The sequence below is a fragment of the Copadichromis virginalis genome, linkage group LG1, assembly GCF_057382275.1.
Source record: "Copadichromis virginalis isolate Kocher_CV1m ecotype Utaka linkage group LG1, C_Virginalis_male_GT1.1, whole genome shotgun sequence".
Classification (NCBI taxonomy): Eukaryota; Metazoa; Chordata; class Actinopteri; order Cichliformes; family Cichlidae; genus Copadichromis; species Copadichromis virginalis.
In genome coordinates, this window is record NC_140618.1 from 3,946,502 (window position 1) to 3,964,984 (window position 18,483).

Below are 18,483 nucleotides of genomic sequence, written 5' to 3' on the forward strand. Positions count from 1 at the left end.
GCTGGCTTAAATACAAACTCAATATAAAAGTTATTGAAAGATCCTTAAAAACGTTTTATTGTAGCTTTTTCAACAACTGTATATTATTACTTCTTTTTTTTAACCAGACTGGTTAATGAATAGGTCTATACTTCTGTGAAGTAATATGCAGAATAAATCTCAACAATCAATCAACAGGCTATAATAAAACTCTTAGCTTTGAAGTAGACTTTGTGTAACTCTTTGAGATATCTAAAATCTAAAGCAAATATAAGGAGCTGTGGTGGTGTGGTGATCAGATGACAGGCGATGAGGATTCTTCAGCTGGATGTTCTGCAACAGTCAGGAAACAGGAAGTCTGGGTCCTCAGGGCAGCTTCTCAATGACAATTGTAACTCAATACTTACACTGAGTAATAGAAATGGGTTTGTCCTTAAATAATATTAGTATAAACTTACTGTAGTCAAATGTTATAGTCAATGATACAGACTTGAAAAATGTATTTGAATCTAATTTAATATTTATGTAAATAGAGCAGTCTGAATGTATATATTACAAAATAACCAGATTGTCTTATTACAAATAAACCTTTAAGAGGTGTATATTTTATATAATTTATCAAAGCAATTGCACCTGTAAGCCAATCAATGTTTATTCCAAAGTGTAATGCAAAATTAAAATGACAAATGTAGGGCTGTGTAAGTAGTTTCTACTGTGAGTTCTACTGTACTGTAATTCTACTACTGTAATTTTAACTTTCTACTTGTGATTTCCAGAAAAATGACTGGATGTGAGAGAGTTTAACGACAGGAAAGATGGAGCAGTGAGAGCAGAGATCTCTCAGAATTCTGAATACAGACTGACAAAGTTCAGGTAACTTCAATTCCAAAAACTTAGATTCTGGTAAAACTGGATTTCAAGTCACAGGATTGCGTTTCAACTCAGGTTCAAGTTTGTCAAATTAGATAGAGCACATGGCGGAGAATGGATAGAAGATAGAATGGCTTGTCAAAAAAGATTGAGCAGGGAGAGGGAGAGTGATAGGACAGACTGAATTGCTTGTTAATGATAGAGGGAGAGGGTTTTCTGCAGCAGGTCACCTGTAAGACAGAAAGAAAGTGGAATTAGACACACTTCCAATAAACCTGGCTTTACCGTATTTTTCAGACTATAAGGCACATTTAAAAGCCTTTAATTTTCTCAAAAATAGACAGTGCACCTTATGTATGGTTGTGCTTACTGATTTTAAACCAATTCTATGTGGTACACGGGCACCACTTGATGTATTGTCGGAGCATGGATACCATAGTCAGCACCCTCGTAGAGTAATTCGTACTGTGCTTCAACATAATATGGTGTGTGTGTATAAGGGCCTGGCACCTGTTGAGAGCCATGCTTATGAAGCAGATTTCAAACTGATCAATCCACATTCATCAGTCCATAAATCCTGAAAAGTGAGTGTATTGTTCTGTATTTTATGTCTTACAACTGAACAATTTTGAGAGTTATTGTAAATTAGTTGAATAAAGTTTCACTTATCTGTTTTGTTTGGCTTAATGTGCCTTAGAATTTAGTGCGCCTTACAGTCCGAAAAATACAGAACACATATATCATTACACACTGAAGAGTCGTACAGTACATTATTAGATTCAACTGAATGAAAATGTTTAGAAATGTTCCACCACCATATGATAAGGACATTTTTGCATTCTATTAACACAATAAAAACAAACACAGTCTGTAAACCAAGATATGGTGCTACAGTAACTTACTATAAACATTATATGGTCAAGCTAAACCCACACAATGAAGTCAGAGCAGACAGTTTCAGACCACCTGCTTTAAACACTTCACAGCACTCAACTCACATGATCCTAAATGCCCAAAGGTCTCAAATTCCCGTTTCTGTGTGTACTTACCTGGTTCAACAGTATATCATAATGTCTGGGGAGCCGTTAACATAAAAGTAAAAAATAATTTACTCAGTATGACTTTTGGCAAAATGAAAAATTTGGAGACAGATGACTCCTAAACAGCAGTTTCTACATTTTTCAGTCAAATATGGGGCATGTTTAATACACACTCCACTAAATCTACAATAAACTTAGCATGGCCGATATTAGGGCCTAATTAAAAATGTACTATGATGATAAGAGAGATCTGTAAGTCTGGAAATGTTTACACAGACTTTTCTACGATCTGATTATTCCCAAGAGCTGTGCTGACTCACTCCACTAAACTGAATGTCCTATAATGAGAAACATTTCCCAGCACTGTACCTCAGACAAACCTTTACTTACCAGACTGGAGACGATCAGATCAGCAGTCTAGAGAAAGGAAACAATTCATCAGATCACTGTTTGATGATTCAGACTGTTGAGCCTCTTCACACACAATCCAATTTACTGTGACATAAATTAACTAGTAAAATTCTTAATTTATTTAAGGCTTTATGAGCTTACTGTAGTCTAAAGAGGAGATAAATGAACTGCAGCGTCTCACATGGCTGTAGCAAGTGTAATAAAAGCATTCATTACTACAGAAATATAAAGAATAGCCACCAATATTTGTTGGCACAAGTGCAGGATATACCAAATATTTCCTACACAGAAGCTTTGTGGCTCCAACATTTTCTACAACAGGTCAGTACTACTAAAGTGTGAAAGCCAAAACTTTTAAAAATGTTAGATACAAAATAATTATATAAATCAGAAGCAACAGAAAACCTCGTCATGTCTGATATGAATATGTAAATCTTAAAATAGTTTTAAATATTGACATGTTACAATAGCAGAGGTGCACCATGTTTTGTAATTAAAATTAAATGTCTTAAATTTTTACACTAAAAAGTCCTTTCATTATACCTGTTGCTAGGAATATTTATGTATTTTGCAGTGTACCTTTTTGGCAACTTTTCTATAAAATTTTAAAACACATTATATTCACCAAATAAGTGATAAACTAATTAGACACACTGGCTGTAATGTACCTAACAATGTCCACTCACACCTCTGGTTCTCTTAGTTTTTCATTATTGCTTAACTGTACAAAATACTTCTACAGTGTTCTGACTTTAATGTAACACATCAGCAGAATTTGAGAGACAATATGAATCAATACCTGTGCAGCTCTTAAGTGTTTGAGCAACCACTTATACTGACTCCCCTAAAACACTTTCATTGTTTTGTCTGCTACTTAAATCCACAAACATAAGGAGAAAATGAACAACTGACATTTACCTATGTTTGGATTCAATAAGCCATAAGAAATTTAAATCATACATAAATGGGCTATTAAACTTCAGGGACATTTTCAGGGACAGTCAGAGGTCCTGTGTGAGGGCTTTGCTGCTACAGGTAATAAATCCTGACTTTGTGTTTTTGCCCATCAGTAAATGGAAACATATCACAAAAAGTCAAACTACTGTATGTAAGTTGCCAAATGTGCTACGCAATGCCAGGTTCATACTGCCTCAGTTACAATCACTGTTTACTTACCAGCAAAGGCAAAACCAAAGATCTCTTTCACTCTGTGTAACAAAAGACAAAGCACAAAAATACAGAATGAGACAACTCAAATCAGCATCACAGTCAATACTGCATCACTCTGTGTAGTCCAAAAGATTCAGTACACTTCTTTGTTTATCACAGCAACAAACAACTCACCTTTTTCTACACCTTATTAAAGATTACTGTCTTCATTAAGGTAAAATGTGGTTTCATCCATTTGTAATAAGCCACACACGTTTCTCAGTTATGTGATAGCTCTATTAGTTTGGTGCTATTAGATAACACAGTAGATTTAATAAGCAATGATTTGCTACACCTAGCTCTGCACACTTTATCAAATTCTGACATCACAATTTCAAAGCATGAACAATCATAAATGAAAGCTTGGATGATATTTTTGTAGGCTTCAACATTTGAGTTCGTCTGCATTCAAATTCTGCTTCCTAAAAATATTATCACCTGCACACAGTATCATTTAATATGCTGTTGTTTTAAATATCTACATATCATATTTATAATATTAATGGTGCACTGCTGCATTTTATTTATTTGAAGGTGGACTTTTTTATATTTCGTTAGTTTTTCACAAAGTGAGAAGTTAAACAGAGCTGCAGGTGTAGGTTTCATTTTAAAAAAAAAACAACCTGCACAAACAAGTGTTTGTTAAACAGTTCTTAAAAATTTAACTAAAAAACTAAAATTACCTAATTAAAAAAAAACTTCTTGTTAAGAGATGTTATTATTCTTATATTATGTGTTTCATCCTCACTCTCTCTCTCCCTTCTGTTAATTAACCCACAGCACAAAAACACACCGGTACAGGCACGTGACTCTTTTTCTCCCGGCTTTCAGTCAGAAGCTGTGTCCCAAAATGTCGGCTGCATCCTCCGGAGGCCGCATTTGAAGGCCGATTATGTCACAGCCAGTCGACGAAGGCTGTCTCAAATGCGGCCGACAAATGAGTCCTTCATTTCCCCGAATAAACTTTTAACATATTTTTAGGCGAGAAAGTAGCGGTGTAAATATCTGCTTGGTTTATCAAGACATCGCATATTTGCAAAAGTGTGCCGACGTTTTCAGAGGCTCGATGGCAAGCCGGGAGGGGGGTTCAGACCCCCGCTCTTTCGCTACTCAGGTTAAACATGATATACAAGTCACTCTGATAACTTAAAAATGTAATTGTTTGCCTTTTTCTGTGTTTTATTTGTTCTGGAGTAAATCGGTTTGGCTGAGATCAAAGTTATTAGATTATTAGATTAAATAAAGCTTTATTAATCAATCCGGTGGGTTCCTCCGGGATTTTCACACAGCTCAATAAACGTTAAACGGTCGAGAATTTACGCCAGTGTCCTGTTATATTTTAAATAGCAAGGAGCAGACGGCCGAGTTTATTAAACTCCAGCGAGACAGCGGTGACGCAAATCTGAAGGCTAGACCGTCCACTTTCACAGCCTTCTCGGTCCACGTAGACCGCGAAGGCTGGGTCCTCCGAAAGATGCAGCCGACGTTTTGGGACACAGCTAATGGCGGTAAAATGGCTCCTTTGAAGTTGCCGACCCTGCTGCTTCAGCAGCTAATCAGTGGTTCTAAAATGACGGCTTACAACCGAAAGAATGAGGCCGTTTTTAACTGACTGATTTGTGAAGAGAATTAACTTCAGCTTCCCTAACAGACTCAGAAACACTAACACACCGAATGAACCAAATACAACACAATAACTGTAATAAACAATCAAATGAACCATATTAATTTCACACTGGGCCTATAGCAGCTAGGCTAGGCGTTAGCACTTAGTGCTAGCATACCAAACACTCCTTTTAAATAGTAAAATTACAACGTTTCACTAAAAAAGCAGCCATTGTGTTACTTTAACATGACTTGTACTTCGACTGGCTTCATAAGTCACTAACAACAACTGGGTAAATCCCTCATACAGCTTATAGACATTTCATTTCAGAAAAGAGAGACAGAGAAGCAGCGCTTACCGGTGGGGATCGAGCTGAGAGTGGACGGAGATTCAGGAGTCAGGCAGAGACGTTAAAAAAAGAGGCATTCACGGGTAGTGGGAAACTCCGCAATTACACAAAATTGGCATGGAAAACGTGAAAAATATATGTAAATTTAAATATTATTATACTAGTTGCTAGTTGCTTTTTTTGCAACAAAAAGCAACTAGCAGAAATTTAATTCTATAAGTTTAATAAATGTTTCAAACAGGATTCTTTGAATTTGAAATAATGGTTAAAAGACATAAATAAACATAAGGTCATTATGTTAAAATGTACTTTATTATGATAGATTTATTTAACTGACTGCAGTAATAAGAACAGTCTTCTGCTGAACACCAACACCAAGGAGCTGGTGTTGGTGATCGCCTAAGCATCCTCACAGTAGGAGCTGCAGAGGTTCATCTCACTCCACTGCAGGACTCAAGAGGTTCAGGAGGTCCCTTAACCCCACTGCTATGAGACTTTTTAACAGCGACTCCTGATATGTTCATTGCACATTTGTTTCTTTTATTCTACTACATATTGGTTGTAATCATGAATTCTGAATTGCTTTAAAGCTGAAGCTGTCTGCTAAAACTAGCTGAAAAAGCTGAAAAGTTGCAGAAATTGTAAAAACTTTGCAGAAGCAAAGGAACTTTGCTAAAATGGAATAACTTAGCAGAACTGCAATATCTTAGAGGAAACATAATACTTGGCAGAAATACAATAGCATAGCAGAACTTAACAGAAATATTGTAACTTACCAGAAACATGATAACTTCTCAAAAATACAAGAATTTAGGAGAAATAGTATAAGATAACAGAAAGAATATATTTAGCCAAAAATACTTAAACATTACAGAAACATTATGATTTAGAAAAATAGTACAACATAGCAGGAATACTGTGATTTACCAGAAATACAATTATGGAGGACTAATACTTTAAAATGGGAGACATATTGATACACACACACATACACAGAGCCTAAAGGGAAGAGTATTTGTGCCATGGAGTCTTAACAAGAATGTGAGGTCCATATTAGAAAAGCTGGTAAAATCATAAAAGTTTGCAGAATTGTAATAAATGATGAATATGAATTACTGGTCTGTGACAGTGTATTAATTTGTAGGGAAAAAAACATGTTGACCAAGGTGGAATCGAACCCACGATCTTTGGCTTGCAGACCCATGTCATTACCAACTGCGCCACTGGGAAAGCGAGGAGCCATTTTGAAAAACAGGGTAATGAGGAGTCAGAATTAGATCGCGGCGAGAGGCGAAAAACGCCGTTTTTTGGAGTTACAAAACGTTGTGTAACTCAAAACCTAGGTGGACTAGAAGCATAATTCTTGTACTACTGATCAGGCACCTTACTCCAGGAAGACACAGGGCTGCAAGCCTGTCATCGTTTCCAGTGTGGCTTTGTATTCTTGGGGTAGCACATCTGTGCTTAGACTGCTCTAATATATATATAGATAATGGGTCAGACATATAGTTTGACCCATTAAGTCTATTTGAAAAGTTTATGAAGTTCATGAAGATCACATCCAGTCAGATGTGTTTCTGTTTATCATTTTATGAGGTCACACAGCTGATATGAGTTTTGATCACACTGGAACCATAACATTCATGTTAATGAGTCTACTGTTTCCAGCTACTTTATGATAAATTTTATCCCGGTCACAGCACTATGTTGAAAGCTGTAAGAGGTAAAGTTAACCCAATTAATACCTGATCATAAATCACTCTCTAACACAGGGCAGTGATTATTTTTCAATGTAATTTATTCCACAGCAATGTTCTTTATTTGATCCCTGTTTCTTTAAATATGTGCATCAATTGTTCAGCTGTGTGACTCTCCACACCTGAAATATATCACAATGTGAACTTCATTTCAACAATATTCTGTAGTTTATCATCAAATCAGGAAAGCTATACTAAAACTAAACTAAATGAAAAAAATAAGCTCTTGGGAGTTTTAATGTAGTTGTAATGTTGTTTATCCTTGCCATACGGGATGTGCACAAAACTCCAGCAAATCAAAGAATATATTTTGTCTCTCATTTCCTGTTTATATATGCATATATTTTTGCAGTTAATAGCCTATCATGTGTCTGCGCATCTTAGGGCCATAAATGTAAACATGACAAACAAGGATGTATTCACAATTCCAACGGATGCTTCAATTGTTTGTATAGATTTTGGATTAATTTGTAATGTAATTAATGTAAATTAATGTAACTATGTAAAAATCGTGTTTCTGTTCTGTGTCCTGTTCTGTTTGTATATCTGTGTGTGTGTGTGTTTTCTTTTTTCTGTGCTGCTGATACAACCAAATTTCCCCTTGTGGGACAATTAAAGGATTATTCTATTCTATTCTATTCTCATTGATATCATGTCTACCCAAAAATCTCAAGTTCATCATTTTGCGCTTCCACAATTATTTGAATAAAAAATTAAAAGAGCAGGAATGTTAAAATGAATATTTATTAGATTTTCAAAACAGTTAATTATGGTACAGGGCTAGATTCTAATGAACAGTCTGTACTTTATAATAAAAAACAAACAGAATAATTATTTTATATACCTGTGTATATAAATTTACACAAAGGTCTTCATCTTAATATATACTTTATAATAAAAATAAAAGCATATACAATATACAATTATAAATACATAGAAAATAAGAACTTCATTGTTTTTAATTTATGAAATATAACATTTTATATTTTTGAACAAACAAACAAGTAACAAACAAAGGAACAAATGAATACATTTTTTAAATTATTCACAGTGGGGTTTTTTTAATCTGCATAATTTGCTTCCCCTTAATTTGAATTTTTACCCTGACCGCTGCCTCCTCAAGTTCATTATCAAATGGTGTCCAGAGCTCACTGTCGATGAAGAGGCTCTGCCCATCATCCAGAAGAACCTCAAGCTGATTTGGCTTGTCACTCATGGCCACACCAATGATGAGGACCTCCTCTCTGTCCTCTACTTTTGTCTGTTGACAAAGCATAAGCACATATTTAGCCCTCCAAACATTTCCTTTTTTTATCCAAAAAGAAAATCTATGGTCATCATGTGGTTTAAGTAAGTCACCAAGACATACACATTATGTTTATACGTTTATATGTATGTGTTACATTATGCATTATATGATGCATGATCAATCATGCAGGTAATTAAATCCCAAAGACGTCTTGGGATTATGTTCATCTGGACATCTACACTCAACAAAAATATAAACGTAACACCTTTGTTTTTGCTCCCATTCCCCATGGGATGGACGCAGAGACCTAAAATTCATTCCAGATACACAATATAACCATCCCTCCCAAACAGTGGTCACAAATCAGTCCAAATGTGTGGTAGTGGGCACATCTGCTATATTGAGATAATCCATCCCACCTCACAGGTGTGCCACATCAGGATGCTGATCTGACATCATGAGTAGTGCACAGGTGTACCTCAGACTGCCCACAACAAAAGGCACTACTCATGATGTCAGATCAGCATCCTGAGGGAGGGATGGTTATATTGTGTATCTGGAATGAATTTTAGGTCTCTACGTCCATCCCATGGGGAATGGGAGCAGTAACAAAGGTGTTGCGTTTATATTTTTGTTGAGTGTATATATGTGTGTGTGTGTGTGTGTGTGTGTGTGTGTGTGTGTGTGTGTGTGTGTGTGTGTATAAGATAATTTGATATAGGAGAAATAGTATAAGATAACAGAAAGAATATATTTAGCCAAAAATACTTAAACATTACAGAAACATTATGATTTAGAAAAATAGTACAACATAGCAGGAATACTGTGATTTACCAGAAATACAATTATGGAGGACTAATACTTTAAAATGGGAGACATATTGATACACACACACATACACTGCTGGATTTTAGAGACTGAAAGAATATGTAGTTACATTTCAAAACCTAGTTCTAAACATTTGTTGTTGCTGTGAAATATTGGTACAAAGGTTTAGCTTCTTCATACCTCAACCTTCGTATAACTAGTGCTGTGCAGCTGTGGCCCATATGCGGTGTGGTTCAGCTTCATGTGGGAGAGGTTAATCTGGTCTCCCACATTAAAGGTGTGAATTCCTGCCTCCCTCCAGAGGCAGACTGATACGGTGTAACCATCCTGAAATCACAAATATGACAGAATTATAGATTTATTAATTAAATAATCCAAAATCCAGTAACTAGAAAAAGAAAGCCCACTGCTCATGTACCAGCAATGTCAAATTTGTCACATTAGTTTAACCAATTTCAATATAAAACTAAAATTGCATCATTACCTCCTTTAGCTGGAGATTTCGCAAGGGAACGTGCTGTTTTCCTGACACTACGTCCTTTACTGCAGAAAACTGAAAAGTAAATTGAAATAAAATATCAGTAATAGTTAGTGTATTGATATGTGGTAGGTTTTTATTTCTTCAGTAAGATTTTTAGATTATATTATTGCTGTTATTAAGTATTCTTCATTGAACTTATCAGGATGTTTTTCATAATTATGAAACAGCTTGAAGGAAATCTTTCTACAAACAATACATTTGTAACTTAGTTGGATTCTTAAGTGACAGCAACATAAATGAAAAGTTTGCCAGTTTCCAAATTCTAGTTGGTGTCCATTATGCCCAATTCAGGGTAATTTTGCCAGTTTCCATTGTATCTGCTTTTATTTTTATTATAAAGTATAGGTAAATTAAGATGAAGACCTTTGTATAAATTTATATACACAGGTATATAAAATAATTATTCTGTTTGTTTTTTATTATCAAGTAGAGACTGTTCATTAGAATCTAGCCCTTACAATACAAATGTATGTAGACACAATGCAAATTGGCTGCATAAATACCAGAAACGGTCTTAGGAAAATATTTTTAAAAAATTGTGCTTAACAATCTTAACAGAATTTAGTCTCTGCTTGACAGCAAAAATTATTTTTAACTGTAAAAAAATACACGCAATAATGGGTTATTTGGAAACCTAAAGCCATGTAAATTCTGATGGAACCACAAATACTTACCTCCACCACCTCCCCTTGGACTGTGATGAGCCCGCCATTTGTCGAGCTCATCTTCAGAGGTGTCAGTGGAGCAGGAGGATGTAGAAGGCACTCTGCTTCGGTGAAACGATCCTCACTAACAGTTAAGTTTGCAGCCCTAAAAAATTGGGTTCGTGCAGTTATGTTTATATTGTATGGTGGGGCCGTGCCCCTGAGTTCATACCCCCTCATTATGTAGCACCGCCCCTGCTGGATTTTAGAGGAAAATTCCTCAAATAGTGTGACCTTGGTCACAGTCTCGGTATCTGTGATGGCTGCCACAGTGTTCTTTTTGGTGATAAGGGGTGTAGCTGTCCCATCTTGGAAGCGCCAGCTAGTGACCCTCAGCTGGTCGCATGATCTTAACACTTTGAAGTGCAGTGGGGGTGGCCGGAAATACGGCGTGTCAGGGCAAGTATTTAAAAGCTTCATCAAAGCCATTCTGAAAAAAAGGCAACACAAAAATTATTAAGAAGTTAATACATTTCTGTTACAACCAAGGGTCATATAATATGGTAACACCTGTAGATTTTGTGCAGTCTCTTTGCTTTCTGATGTCAAACAAAAGTCAAAAATACCTTTCTGAGGTTCCCGCTTAAAAATGACAGGCCAAAAAACCCAGGCCTGTCTAAAAGTATTTTTCTGATATTAAATACAATGTTGGTTTTAAAATAAAGCTAACAGTTCTAAGATTTCATTGAATTAATGCAAATATTACAGCAAAGAGAGTTGGTCAAAGTAACTGAAGACTGAACACATACTCATAGAACCAATGAGATGTTTTTTCTTAACCAATTTTTATTCATTTATTTTTTGTATTTTCTAGCATATAATGTCCTTTGAAAATATGCTGGCAATACACTCCAGAAAATAAGGAATCATCACATCAATATTATCTGTGCAAAGATTGATGCTGCTGAAGTGAAACACAGTGAAACAACAGTTTTAGTTAAGACAAAGCTAGGTATTCATAATTTGTGAATAGCTTCTTTGGCTCTAAATTTGTGAACAAGAAATGATTTAACTTTATTTAAATGCCTAAAATATTTGTTGTTTGTTGGAGATCCCCCTCCACGAACGTAATGCACTTGCATAGTTCCTGTGGCTGTGGCTCTTTCTATTGGTCCCCCTTGTTAATCATTTGAGCCAATAGAATGACAGTAATCTAGCACGCTTTCATGTCAGTCACAACCTCTATAACCGCGCAGAAAATGGCCTTTTTTTGATGAGTAATGGCTCTGAGGCATTGTGGGAAATGAAGTTATTCAAAATATGGTTTCCATTAGGTTTTTGTTTAAGTCTTTTAGCCTAACTCCTATTGGTTATTCAGTTTTTGTATAGCTTAATTGAGAAAGTTCTAGAAAGTGTTGTTGCCAGGGCAGACTGCCAGCCTTAAGCAAAGTTAGAGACTCACAGCTCAAACTTAACATCTTAAAGTTTATAAAACTGTTATAGATCTTGAAGATTTGTCAAATTCGTTAAGATCTTAACCCTCACGTGATACTTTAAAAAACTTACGTTCATCACCCTAGGGACCGTTTTCTGCCACGCCCGAAAAAGTGCTATAAAAAATTTATATATTAATATAAGGCACAAAACGGTCCCTAGGGTGTTGAGTGTGAGTATTTTTGCTGCTAAGCCGTGTTAGGCTGATGTAAGAAAATCAGACTGAAAATTTGAAGATTTTACAAAAACGAAACCGGCTGGCAAGTTTGGCTATGTTACACCCAACACAGCGGAAATGGCGTTCATACGAATGAAAAAAGTGGCACAAAAAGAGCCCAGTATGACGTGAGGGTTAATAAAATGATCAGCGTTCTGCTCTACCAGGTGTAACAATTGAGTTTAACATCCAGGCATCCATGAAAACGGACATTTAACGGAGTTAGAAGTCGGATACTTACGTTTTATGAAGTTTTTGAGAAGAGTAAAAGCCGTCTCTGTCCCTCGAAGTATCGTAGAAAGATTCGGAAAGATCAAATAAGGTTTCCCGCCGGTCTTTAACTTGTGACGTAATCTGTTGTCACCCGCTCTGATTGGCTAACTACGATTGTGTTTCGTGATTGGACTGCCTTGTAATGATTTTATGTTATCACTGTTTTGGGTTATTTTTGTTTGTTAACTCGTCTAATTTTAATTATGGAATTATCATTACTATTTGTGTTTGTTTTGATTAAAATGGTGGCATGCTCCCACCATTTTATCAGGCCACGAATCAAAACAAACACAGTAAAATGCGTTTGATTTCCCTCCGAACATTCAGATTAGTGCAGCATAAATTCATTCATGAGGGGAAATTACAGTGGGAACATGTTGAGGCTCTGTTAGATGGATAACATAGTGAGTTCAGTGCACTGATATGACCATTGTCCTGAAGGATTTAGTCATTCTCTATGGTTAAAGAAATTGCACTAATGAATCCATATTTATTATATGTAATTCTAATTACACGTCTTGCTTCCGTGTTTGTGTGCTGTGTAACTAAAATACATTTTTTATTTTAGTTTTATATATTGATTAATGACCTGCAGATTTGATCATCACTTAAGTTGAACTTTATGTGTTGTCTTATAAATCATACACAAAATGCCACATTGAAAAAAGGTTTTATTATCATTTTGACACTTGAATTAAATTTATTTCCAGAAATAACTTTTAAAATTGAATATCAGTTACCTGTATTCTAGCGCTATTTATTAAAATTACATTTTAATAAAGGTATGCTATTTGGGTACTCTGTCGGACACTGAGAAAGGTCAGAGAAATTATACTCTGAGAGACTTGGTAAACAATGCATGCATGGTTGTTCAGTTCAGTTCAGTGTTGCTGTTTGTCTACTTGTAAAAAGATAAATTCACAGAATTATAAATGACTCTGACTAACTCGAGCTTCATTTTGAGTGCCATCATCTAGCCCTCTTTGTACCTGGTGGATGTCACAGGCCTCTGCCTCTCAATTATTGTATAGCCATTGTGTGTAAGACTGCCTCTCTGCTGGGCAGACACTGTGCGACTTTTTTCGGCCCGATTTTGGCCTGCCTCGTGCATCGTGTAGTATACGTGGGGTAACGAGAAGCGATTAACACCTCACGACCAGCTCCCGATCATCAATCGCTTGGTCCTGCCTCAGGACTGTCCTGAGGGTGTCACCGCAGCTTCTCACACTTCGCACGCGCAAACACAAATGTCAGCGAAAAAGACGGCGCAGCACGGCAGTGCAGCGTGTGATCTGGACACAAGCGATGGAGGAACAACTTGTAGAACTTTGGAAAGCTCATCCGAGCCTTTTCGATGTGGCCTCACAAAATTATCACGACCACAACAACCGTGAAAATAGTTGGATAGACATTGCTGCTCAATCACAGCTGCCTGACGTTTTTCATTAGCAATTTAGCAAAGTTGATGGCGGTGGTGTGTCTGTGTGAGTGAAAGACAGACAGGGAGAGCGACAGAATTTCTGTTATAACCTTCATTTTATGGACGCACAGTGTGAGCACTCAGGTCGCATCAGAGCATCGGGCGGTATAGTGTGAGACCCTGCATCGTGACCTACGAACTTCTAACCCATAGGTGTCAAACTCTGGCCCGCGGGCCAAATTTGTCCCGCAGCCTAATTACATTTGGCCCGCGAAGCCATACCAAATTACTATTAGAGCTGGCCTACTGGTATTATCCAGCTTATATATATATTGTTTAGTATTAAACTTTGCTTGTTCCATATTCAGTTTTTCAGCAAAACTTGTTTGAGTCCATAAGAACAGATTCATTCTTAAATCTGGAGGAAGATTTTTTTTTTCAATGAATATTAATGTTAGCCCGCGACCTTGTTCCAGTTTTGAATTTTGGCCCACTGTGTATTTGAGTTTGACACCCCTGCTCTAACCCCTGCGAGTCAATCGTACAGTTTGAGCAGGAGCTGAATCGCGCGACTGACAAAATCACACAGTATGAGCCTTGCTCTTTCAATCAGAAATGAAGCTGCAGGTTGTCTCTTCACACCTACACCGAGACAGAGCAACCGTGAGACAAACACATTTAATTAAATAATTAATTAAATGTGGCAATAATTAATTAAAATTGGAATTAATTAATTAAATAAATAGTTATGACACATGTAATTAATTAATTATTGACACATTTAATTAATTATTTATGTATTTCACATTTTAATTAATTATTGACACATTTAATTAATTATTGACACATTTAATTAATTATTTAATGATATATTTATTTATTTCATTTTGGCAGTCCTGACGCCTGGCTCTCGTCATGAAATAATTTTATCTGTCAGCCTCACCCTGTGTACCGGGGCCTGCGCTTTGTCGGTGGGATTGCTTGCGAGGCGAGCGGGTCTATCCCACGCTTTGCCGTGAGACTGGGCAGACATCTCCGAAATCATCGAAACACTTTTGCAAAGAGGCTGTATCTTGACATAGACCCGCTCGCCTCGCAAGCAATCCCACCGACAAAGCGCAGGCCCCGGTACACAGCTGTAGTAACCCCCGCTGACTTCTTTTACTGAGGTTATATTTATCGATGTTTTATTTCCTGATGTTCTTATGTGTCCTACGTGTTTCAGTCGCCAATTCTGAATTATAACTAACATTAAAAACATGTTTAAGGAGGAGAGAGAGCAAATAAATCTGTTTAACATCTGATCTTTGGGTTTTTGTTCAGTAATCAGCGTGACCTGTGTATAAACACATAAAAGAGATAACGTTGGTGTTTCCGTCATGTAGTAACTGCTGGCTTTAACTGTACAAAGGTTGTTCGACACTATGAAACACATACAGACTTCATGATGTTCGGCTAATATTTTTATTGTGAATATTAATCATGCTGACCTCGCTCTGTACACCACGCAGCGAGGTCAGCATATCCACGATATCCTCAGCTCCATGAGTTAACACAAAGTTTCCCAGCTGACTATCTAACTGCCAACTATTCCAGAGACGTGAAAATATACAGCATAAAGAAAAGTGTAAGAGACTCAGCAGCAGATTAGAATAACAGTTATACATTTAATAAATCGCCAAATGAATCCAAGAAACGAGCAAACCTGTTCCGACAATTTGAATTTGTATTCCCTCAGCTGCAGACTCGCTGCTGTTTAAATGTTTGAAAAGGAAGATTAGATATAAAAAACGTCAAACATAGACTCAGTCTGCCTTCACATTTGATATGAGGCCAGCACGTATAGTGGCCTCAGCAGGCTATTACTGAAATACACGTGCTATATCATAAACTATGATATAAACAGGGAGGTCCTATTAACATGTTTAGTTTTAAAGGACACCTTCCTGCCTTTAGTCTCATTCATGAGCAGTATTAGTTTTCTTCTAACATCCAGAAGTCGGCACAATGTGTTTCATAGTTTGTAACAAGCCTTTGACAGGTAAACATAACATGACCGAAAAAGAAAAAAAAAGAAAAAAAAAAAGAGAGAGAGAGTGTTGACATAAGAAGAGAAAATTCTCTCAATTATGGAGACAGACAAATGGTTCATTTATGTTTGATGTGTGTTTATTCCTCCCTAAATATCGTCGGTGAAGTTCGCCATGCATGTCAGATTTTCCTGCGCATTTTTATACGTCTGCCAACAGAGAGAGAAAAAAATCACATTCTAACAGACAGCTGGTGCTTAGAATACAGTTGAATAACTATTAAAAAACAGATGATATTTAGATGATAGTTCAGTCTAACACATGTGCCAGTGAACCATTAAACGTCTGTGAAACTATGCAGTTATGAAACGTAACTTTAACCTCAGCCAAACCGATTTGCTCAGTTGTAAATAAAACAGCGAAGTAAACGTGACCCGACAGACAGAACCTGAGTGAATGAAGTCCAGCGTTTAACCACTGAGAGCTAAAACTCAGCTGAGGTTTGAAAGCTGTGTGCCGGTGATTGGACATCAGCCGCTGATAAAGCTGGCTCGCCTATAAAGTGCTCTGTAAGGAAACAAGCTCCAGCAGCTCTGCGCTCGGGGAAAAAACTATATTTACTTATCTTGTGCAGAAAAATGCGCTGACATTGCGTTATATCGAGCACCGGCTGCCCAGTTAAACTGTGACTATCACCAGGTAACGTAGGCGTGTTTCTTGAATTAGCAGCAGGTGTTAAACAGCTGACAGATGAGGAGGAGGATGCATGCAGGTAAACTGAGGGTCTGTTGAGCTGATCGCTGGTTTCGTGAGAAAAATGTCAGCTCGTTCTTTATGTTACAGAAGCACAGAGACACAAGACAAGGCGGAAAGAGACGATCGTTCGATGAAAATGAGAATCTGCGAATGCAACATGTGGAACACGGAGAGTGGAATATGTAAACAAACCGGTTAATGTACCCCCTCGGTGCACTCTGCATGCTAACTGTTAGCAGAGCTAGTGAAATCTCTGAAAACATCTGAGCACTTTTGCAAACATGTTCTATGTTGACAACCTGACCAGACATACGTCGCGACATTCGCGGCTAAAACACTGTTAAAAGTGTAGCTGGTGACAGAAAAACGGGGTATTTTAAAACTACACCACCACCATTGCTGCCTGTGATTTGATCTGCATTCTGGGATAACTGGCTGCCCCAAGTCTACACAAGTAATCGATTTTCTAGGATCGACCTGTTTTGACTTACTTTGCACGGCAACCAATCAAATGTTAGAGAAGCTGCAGGCTCAATCAAGTCATGGAAGGAGGAATCAGGTGAGATAGTAAGCTGCTGTTATATACAATATTAGTGTACAACAGTCAGGTAACATGCTCCAAGCACAATAGAAAGTGCAATGTTTAAATATAATTAATATAATTATATATACATCCTACAGCAGCTATTCACAAAAGTAAAGACAATAAACATAAACAGTAAAACTTGTAAACAGACCAAAAACTGTCAGATATTGATAATCCAGTTAAAAGTGATTTAAGTGATGAATAAAGTGCTCTAACTTTAAGTGCTCAGGTGCAAAACTATTGTGTGCGGGGTAGTTTTTAAGTGTATATATTGTTGTTGTTGTTGTTATTATTATTGTCATTATTACACAGATGACTTTCACAGTGCCTCATTTTACCCTCATATTATTATGTGAGGCATTTAACAGAAATAAACTGTACAACGACTTGGCTGGTGACCCACTTCACATCTCCTTGCTAAACACTGGAGAATCATGCAAAGACTTTGATGTAATAGATTGACCTCTAACAGCAACCATGGGCATCAGTGATGAGAAAACCTGTGTTGAGACAGCATTGGTGAGTGTGCTTTGTTACCAGCAGCCCAAATTAGCCACAACATCTGTAAACATTTACCAAGATCCTCTTCTTTACCTGCCACTGCTCCTCTACACTGTGAGTACGTTGTCCACCCTGACGCTCCCTGGCTTGGTTCCTCACGAGATGGGTTGATCTTTGATCCATCTGCACAGCCACCGTTTGGACTGCTTGAGATAAAGTGTCTTTATGTGAGGAATTATGTTCACTTCAGATACCTTCAACTAAGAATAGCACCCTGTCTCTCTGTAAAAGTCACTCGTAATGACTATGTTGACACAAAGTTAACAGCAGCATCAGAGAGAGCGTGAACTGGTATTACTTTCATGTTCACACGCTGATGCACTTCTCTCTTAAAAATAATTTGATTTCTATTGTGTGGTCTTAAAAAAGTACAGGTGATTTAAAGATGTCAAGTTAAATGTTCAGTATGTTGGTCACACCAAACACATGCACTCTCCAGTTTCTTCTTCTCATCTAATGCAATCTTAATGGTAAATCAACAGGGTACCTGGTTGCATAATTAGGTACCCTGTTGAGGGTACCAGGGAGCGTCAGGGTGGACAACGAGGCCATGAGGCCTATAGTTAAAGTTTTTCAATTTGCAGTTTTCTCCAGCTACGTTAAACTCCATGTCTGTCCCTGTGCTCACGTCTGCAGTCTGTCTCGTTCCTTTGAGGATTCTCT

General features: G+C 37.1%; 1 long non-coding RNA gene across 1 annotated transcript; it reads right to left on the reverse strand.

Moving 5' to 3' along the window:
• Positions 1 to 474: 474 nt before the first annotated feature.
• Positions 475 to 5,544, reverse strand: LOC146718161 (uncharacterized). Its single transcript, XR_014914835.1, has 4 exons — positions 5,474 to 5,544; positions 3,477 to 3,508; positions 2,280 to 2,306; positions 475 to 1,079 (listed from the first exon to the last, which is right to left on the reverse strand). It is a non-coding gene; the product is annotated as an uncharacterized LOC146718161 (long non-coding RNA).
• Positions 5,545 to 18,483: the final 12,939 nt, after the last annotated feature.